Source organism: Castanea sativa, chromosome 7 (assembly GCF_040712315.1).
Source record: "Castanea sativa cultivar Marrone di Chiusa Pesio chromosome 7, ASM4071231v1".
In the NCBI taxonomy this organism is placed as follows: Eukaryota; Viridiplantae; Streptophyta; class Magnoliopsida; order Fagales; family Fagaceae; genus Castanea; species Castanea sativa.
This window is the reverse complement of record NC_134019.1, coordinates 26,736,867-26,745,071: the sequence shown is the minus strand read 5'-3', so window position 1 is coordinate 26,745,071 and position 8,205 is coordinate 26,736,867. Positions and strand designations below refer to the sequence as shown.

The 8,205-nt window shown below is 37.1% G+C and overlaps 1 long non-coding RNA gene across 1 annotated transcript; it reads right to left on the bottom strand.

Annotated features, from left to right (window-relative positions):
* Nucleotides 1–1,912: 1,912 nt before the first annotated feature.
* LOC142642747 (uncharacterized) lies at nt 1,913–7,293 on the bottom strand. The gene is made up of 4 exons (XR_012845729.1): nt 7,090–7,293; nt 6,555–6,654; nt 3,836–6,447; nt 1,913–2,706 (listed from the first exon to the last, which is right to left on the bottom strand). It is a non-coding gene; the product is annotated as an uncharacterized LOC142642747 (long non-coding RNA).
* Between the last annotated feature and the right edge of the window lie 912 nt (nt 7,294–8,205).

The window sequence follows — 8,205 nt, the reverse complement described above, 5'->3', positions numbered from 1 at the left end:
AAATTCATAAGTGGGCAGAAGTTTTCTAAGTCCTAAGATGGGCGAAGAACATACCCCAGCAATAAATTTTTTCTAAGTCCTAAGAAGGACGAAGAGCATGCCCCAATAAAAAAATTCTTTTCTAAGTCCTGAGGTGGACGAAGAGCATGCCACAGCAAAGCAGATCATACAAAACAAGAAATACAAACCATTCACAAACCACAAAAGATAAACCAGCTTGTCGAAACATGCAGGGCATATCTAATGGCTATATATAAGTAGAAAATTGAAATAAAGGTTGTAAATTGAGATAAAGTCCAGGGGTTAACCAGCTTGTCAAAATCGTCGATGGTGCTCGCATATCTAATGGCTTCACGAACATACTCCTCATACTGGTTATCTAACTCAGGACGCTCTTTAACTACAAGACAAAAAATATATACGCAAGGTTAGAATGGACGATCAAGATAAGTAGAAAATTGAAATAAAGGTGTCACTTAGGAGGCACATGCACCAAGTTGAGGGGTCTCCCACTGATGCAGCAACCTAGGGACATCCCCCTAGAAGTCATCAGAAAAGTTCTCCTAACCGTCGCCTGACACAAAGAAATATCTAGACTTCTAGTAACGGAAGGGGGAAGGAAAATCGACGATGAGATGAGACCTTCTATCATAGGGAACAAGCTCATAATATTTAAACTCTTTAGATTCCTTCAGACGGTAAAGATAGACGAACTCATTTAGAGTAATCATATCCCCATCAGCTATGGTCGTCCAAATCACCATACAGCCCGAAGCTATGTTCAGATGATGGAGAAGTTCTGTTATAAATGGACGGACAGGAAACTTGAGGCCGCATAAGAATGCAGAATCATAAAAACAAACCTTACCATGGGCAAAAGTACATGATTTCTCGCCCTTTCTAGGAAGACGAACCCGAGTCTCATCAGGGAATTGGAACATATCCCTAAACCTTCTAAATGTATCCCCATAAGGAACACTCTTCTTTGAGAGCGTGAAACGCTCGGGATGGAGCAGGAACGGAAGGATGAGAAGATGATGGTACGGAAGAGGGCACGAAGGTAGCCGTATCAGTCTCGACCCTAGCCATGCCAGCACTGGATGACAGGTTCGTTTCTAAGTCACTCGATCTAACCTCAGAACCTATGACCTCTTGCCTTAAAGCCTTTCTCACAAACCCAAACCAATCTAAGGATTGGTGCAGCAATGGGTACAGGTCACCCAACACTAGACCTAGACTACTATCACTCAGAGTAAAATCCCCAACCTGTAGGAAATGATCACTGGAGGAGCCTAAAAACGCACCCAAACAAGCAAAAAAGAAGGCAACAGAGGGGGAAATACGCCTAATTTCAGAATAATCAACCGTCAAAGGGAGAACTAAAGCTCTAAAAGGAAAAAGGAGCGACAGAAAAGGGAAGAAATAAAAACTCTAAAAGGAAAGAATGAGTAGAAAAGGGCAAACCTGAAAAGCTGTGAAATCAAAGAGCAAAATGCAGAAAGGAGGAAGGACTAGCTGTGAAGTCTGAAAAACTAAATACAGGAGAAAAATGGAGAAATGGGGGGAGAAAGGCAAGGGTTAGAAAGGTTTGCCTTGAAAAACGCGGGAAAACTTAAAGGTCTCATTGGAAACGAGACCCCTTAGCTAGTCAGAATGTGACACGTGGCCATGATGCATGCCACGCCTCTATTGAGCAATTAATGCGGGGGGTGGTATGTCACGCCCCAAACCCCAAAGGGTCAAAAGCATGAGAAAGACGTCTCAAGTACTTGTAAATTTTTCATTTTTTAACAATTCAATCCACATAAATCCTATCAAATACCAACATCAAGAATTATCATAATAATTTCGTTGAATATACTCTCAAAGTAAGTCAGAACTCTAAGCATTAATTACAAGGACCATTGGCCACAAAAGAATAGAGGTCTGAATAAACAATTACATATCAACAGCTTGTTCCATCAGTAGGAATAAAGTCACAATTACTATAATATACAAAAGAATGAGTTAAGCCTATTCTAAGATATACATCATCTAATGTCTCCATTACCAAGTTCAGCCTCCATCAGTAGTTAGTCTAACTACTGTTAGCCACTAAAAAAAGCTGTCTTAAAAGATTGTTGCCTACTCTGAAAAGTTTATAAAAATAATGAAATGAGATAGAGCCCAGTAAGTAGCATAATTAATGGGGGTGGAGGAAATGCAAGTTTCATCTTCAATAACAATAATATGATAAAAATGATTAAGTAATGAAACACAAAGTTTCTCAAAGTAAATACTTTGAAACTATATACCATAATCTGTGAGTACTAATAATATAATTTTCAAAGCCATAAAATCTAACATACGGTAAATTATCACAAATATATCACACTACCACATAGACCGATCAGGGGATCTACCCATTCACAACTGACATGATATTGTCCTCTCTGGTATGCAGATTCTTAGCCCCATGGACAACAGCCTCATCTATACCCTCAAGGTTTTTCTCTCCCCCCATGGGCAGCAGAGAGAGCGCGTTAAATAGGACCTCTCTTGCATGTGGTCTCTTGGCCCCATGGACAGTAGCCTCACCCACACACAATCAAGGAACCTCTTCCCCTTATGGGCAGCAGGAAAGAACGCGTCATCCAAAGTGAAAGAGCACTGACCTGAATTTGATTTCGTTGTCACAAAGACTACGAAAACCAAATCGGGTAATCACTGAAAAATTACACATGGCATGGTGTTAAAACTACATGATGCTCGTAGGTTACTTTACTTTGAAACGCATAGCTTATATCCAAGTAGTTTCAGAAAAATTTTAAATAATCTATTTCCACAAAGTTTGTAAGGTTTTCAACTTCATTCTTGCCAAAAAGATTTTCTATTAATTTCTCAAGTACTAAGACAAGATAAGCATCTTTAAATTTTCTAATGCACCATAAAATCCATGATTTTTCTTATCAAAAATTAAATAAAAGATGCTCATTTTTCCATGTCAACAGTTCATGCATTTTCCCAAATGCAATACCAAATATGATGCATTTTTATATATAATAATATATAATAGGGTCACAACACAACAATTTTAAGAAAACATAGATCCATGTATAATTTCCCAAAATGTGTTTGACCCAAAAACAACATTTATGTAACATTGATTATTTTTCAAAAATCTCATTAAAAAGCTACTTATCTCGTAACCGCAAAAGCCTAATTCTCCAAGCTCCAAGGAGATTAGCTAAAACTTAAACAATATCAAGTAAACGTATCACAATAAGCATAGAGTTTGAAATTGTATTTAGCCACAATTTAAGAATTGCCAAATAAACACTTAATTAGGCAAGCCTAATATTTAACTTCATCAATAATAACATATTCCACTTTCAAAGTTTCTCAACAAATTGATTCACAAGGCATAAACTCCAATTTATAAAGTTAACCCATTTAATATCATCTCCAACATTATGACTAGCCTCCATAAAATTTACACTACATCATTAAGAGATCTATGAAAGCAAAATCAAAATATCCTCCAAGACAAAAGATTTAGGACTTCAACTAACTCCAATTAAACCCAATGATAATAGAAAAATTAAATTTACCAACCATCACATGTTATAACTTAAAAACCCCTAAATTTTCCACCATACATAAACCTTAAGTAGTCATCATTAGCACAAATTATATACCCACTCATCAAATAATTCCACCAATACAAAACCCATACATAAAAACACAAATAACACTTCCAATGCTCATAAATCACATGGGTATCATTATTAAGGTTTAGATAAAAATAACTTCAAGCAAAAGTGTAAAATCCACAAAAAAGATTAAATTTTTTTACCTCAAATAAAAGATGTGAAGGTGCTTATGGGTTCACAAGAATTTCCTGGTGATCTTGCCGAAAAATGATGGTGGAAATAGTGATATGGAGGTACCGGCGGGAGAGTTTGAAGGAGTGAAGAGGAGTGTTCTACCGAAAATGAAAAAGAAGAAAAGAAAGAAAAGAGAAGTAAGGAGAAGTGAGGAGCCGGTCAAAGAGAGTAAGAGATAAGAAAAATGAGTGGTGGGGAGTGGGGTTAGGTGGGGCACGTGGGAACTAAAAATCTGACTTTTTCTCTTTTTATTTTTTATTTTGGGGCTGACTAGGACGTTACATAGTACCCTAAGCGCCATAACCGCCAAAAAAAAACTCTCCATACTCCCGTGATCGTCCCAAAGTTGGACAACCTCGGAATAGGGGGGCAGCTGATGGGTTCAAGAATATCCTCGTCCAGAGAAAAAGACAGTAGACGAGGGTAGTCTTAGTCTTCATCCAATATGGCTCCCATCTGACGAGGAAAAGGGCATTCATGCACAATCAATGGGAAAACGTTACTTAATAATAATGAGTCTCTTTACCGTTGGAAGGATGAAGATCTTACCATGAACACCTCACCCAGGCGTTACAAGTACCACATTGAAAGCCACCATCAATACACCTCCAACGGCTCGGAGGAGAAAACAGGTATATATACTAAAACCTCTAGAAAAAAGAAGGTACAAAAAATCTAACCTAGAATCTTTGATACTTTGACACTTAGCACTTCTTCCCTTCTCAAATATCTGACTTTACCATCGGAGGTTCTATGGCCGACACCACACCGGTGTTCTCTTATCTTGTATTCTTGCAAGTCTCTGGACGACCTTGGTCGACTCTCCTTCTAGATGATCATTTCGACTGACGATCACAGCATCATCACATACCATTCCCACCAATGCAAACGTCATAGCATAATAACCATTAAAACATTGGCATCAAAGAGCAATAGCAAGTCAGTTTCAAAATTCGGTCTCACTTCCTTGAGCAACCAACTGGAATCTCAATAACACGTAAATAACATAATGGTAGTAGATTAGATGAATCCATTGAACTAAGTTATATAATTATACCATCCAAATACCACAATGCCAACTTTGTCACCAAGATCTAGATCTGCCCCTTTTGCTTCTAGGGAACCACTTCCCTCCCAACTAGTCCATCTTTGATGACAACCTCATTGTCGAACTCTTCCCTCAGGTACAATTAAGTACACTCAAGATCAACAGCCATAGCTACAAGCCTTTCCACATTTGCGGTTTGATACTTTCATGATCAAAGAGGAGATAAGGCACATCAAGCTCATGCTTCACAGGCCTTGGATTGATAATTAACTGGTTATTATGTTTGGGACCTTGGTGAATGTTTATTAAGGTTTTGCTTAGATCCCCAAGACTTAGGGGTTCAAGGGATCTAAGGACTTATGACTTACCCAAGGACCAGCTTCTTGAGCATATGAGCTTTCCTAACAAGAAGCCCAAGTCAACTACTAATGTCATGCCTGGTGCAAGGGATGGATTGTGATGAGAGCATTTCTTTCTTTCTCTTGCCCAAGGCTGAGTGCGGGTTCAGGGTAAACTTGTACCACAACTTTTCCTTCCTTTTATTGAAAGAAAAAGAGAACTGATTACATTTATTTTTTGAATTTGACTTTTAAGTATGTATTGGAGGAGTTGCCAAAAGATCCATGTCCGGTGCCTATAGATCAGAGGGCTACAGGTGCACTAGCCAGGGATTGAGTAATGCCACAAGTTACTTAGACGAGTGTGTTCCTAGTTGGCTGTTTCTAAGGGTAGAATTATGGCCTCTAATGGTAACAGAAGGTACAACTAATTTTAAATTTTGGATTAAGTAAAAGAATGGGGTCAATAATGATTGTCATCATTCTAGATGAGAATGTGGGGATTTTCATGAGACATTGATCCATGATTGTTGGGCAGGGCCAAAAATAAATCATCTTAGTCATTGCGGTGCAACGCAAAAGCATTACAGAGAAATTGTAAGAGATCATAGGTATAACAGTAACACCCAAATAGAGAACATATTAACATGATCACTCTATAGAATGTTGGTCATGACAATTGTTTGCAAACAACAGGCATGGTCAACCCACATAATCAGTTTTTAGTCAATCAAAGAACACACACGATGTAATCTAGAGGATATATTACAAATGAAATTAATCACACCCTGCCAACCAATGCAAAAAAAACAGCCATAATCATTAAACCATTGGCATCAAAGAGCAATAGCAGCCAGTCTCAAAGATTCAGTTTCACTTCCTTGGGCAACCAACTAGAATCTCAATAAGCAATATTCCTATATTTGATGCCCATAACAGTAGACCAGATGAATCCATTGAAATACCTCATACTAGTAAGTAATAAAAAGTAAAGGCTGCACACAAGATATATAGATCTCTTCAAATGAGTAATGCAAAAATATTCATTATCTAGCAATCACCACAGGTTCAACATTAGATAAAGCAAAACATAAATTCTCAAAAGTTTCTTCAAACTTTGAAATAACTAATCTGATCTTGCTTGGGCCAAAACCTCTATTCTTGTGCTGTAGCCAATTACAACAATTTAACGGTACTGCAAGGCAAAAAGTTCAAAACATAAGAATAAGCTAAAATCAACTAAAAGTATATTGCATACAAATTACAATTCACCATTACTACAAAGACCATCAAAAACATTACCTTAATGAAGCTAATTTTCTTGGTGTTCCTGCGGAAGCACTGTCTGCAGCACATGAGATCATGCTTCCTGATCAACCCATGGGGGTTTCCGCACACGTGGCTGCCCAACAAAAATAAAACAACACAAATTGATGTGTGAAAATTTAGTCTAATCCGAAATATTTTTTAAATCATTACAATTCAAGAACTCCAAGTAATTAAATCTTCAAAAGATGAAACCATATTGCCAAAAACGAAAAAGGTTCTACAACTAATATTTTCACTAATCACCATGGCCATAAATAACACACTTCTTGGTAGCAAAATCATTTTGTTTCAGACTAGTATGTTTCTTTAATATTCCAAGAGAAACACAGATCATTTCTAAACATAGTATTATAAAAACAACAGGGTTATCTTAAAGCAATTAACACCCATGATAGAGAAAAACCCATATTACAAATAAGTCAAACAGATATCTAGGAACAAAACAAACAATCATAAATAACTACAATAGAAGATAAATAGAATCTAGAATGAACAAAGGATTTGATACCAGGTACGGGTACCAGGGCCGTAGCTCTTGGGGTGAGATTTCCACGCGTTTGAGTGCCTCACGCGTTTGAGTGCCTTGCTTTGAGGGTTGAGAGAGAGAGAGAGAGAGAGAGCGAAATATGCAGAGCTGCGCGAGCAAGAGCAAATCGAAAGTGATACGGGTCAGGCTGTGAAGTTAAACTCTTCCATTAGATACTAGTCGGCCCACTTTTATGGTAGCCCAAATATTTAGTTGAAGAATTTGAAGAATAAAATTATTGTTGGAAAATAAGGGAATATAAAGATAAAGAGAAAGAAATATTAGAGTGAAATTATATCTAAATTGCTTATATCTCTTTTTACTCACTATCTAAGTTTCTTTGTTTCTATTTTTGTATTACAATGAGAGCTTAAATACATATTTATATGGGGAAAAGTAATGAATAGATGGTTTGCAACTTGTGGAACAAAATCCCTTTTCTTTAAGAGATGAAAGATATTGTCTCCACTAGGGACTAGGTTGGCTGGCTGGCAGGCAAGTCACCCACGTGGAAAACGAGAGAGAGAGAGAGAGAGAGAGAGAGAGAGAGAGATTTTACAATTGCTTTTTCCCCCCTTTTAGATATAATACAATTTCAATTGATATTGTACATTGTATAATAATTGCTATTTATGATCAAATGAAGATACTAATTGGTTAAATGCTAAGAACTTTGTAACTCAACTGGTTGGCACTGCTAAGTGTTTTCAATGGAGGCCTTTATAGTTAAAATCTCCATTCCCCCATTGTAATTGTTTAGTTATCAAAATAATAATAATTCGTTTTTAGTAAGCTAACTTTTATTGAATAAAATATTTTTTGGAGATTATCGGGGGAACTTTTTTTTTCGTTGCCCACATGATATTTGGGAAGCCAAGACCGAGACTCGACTTTGGGCTTGAAATATGACTCAAAGGTTATCGGTGAATTGTGAAAGGCTCATTTTTGCTCAAGATCCGGGTTGCATCAAACAAAGATTATAATAAAGCCCCAAAAATAACTCCTGCAAAGATAAGCTAGCACAAATGATGACCACCACAATAAGTGCTTAAATAATAGTCCAATAGTAAACAAGAGAACCGTCCAGCAGTAGATTTC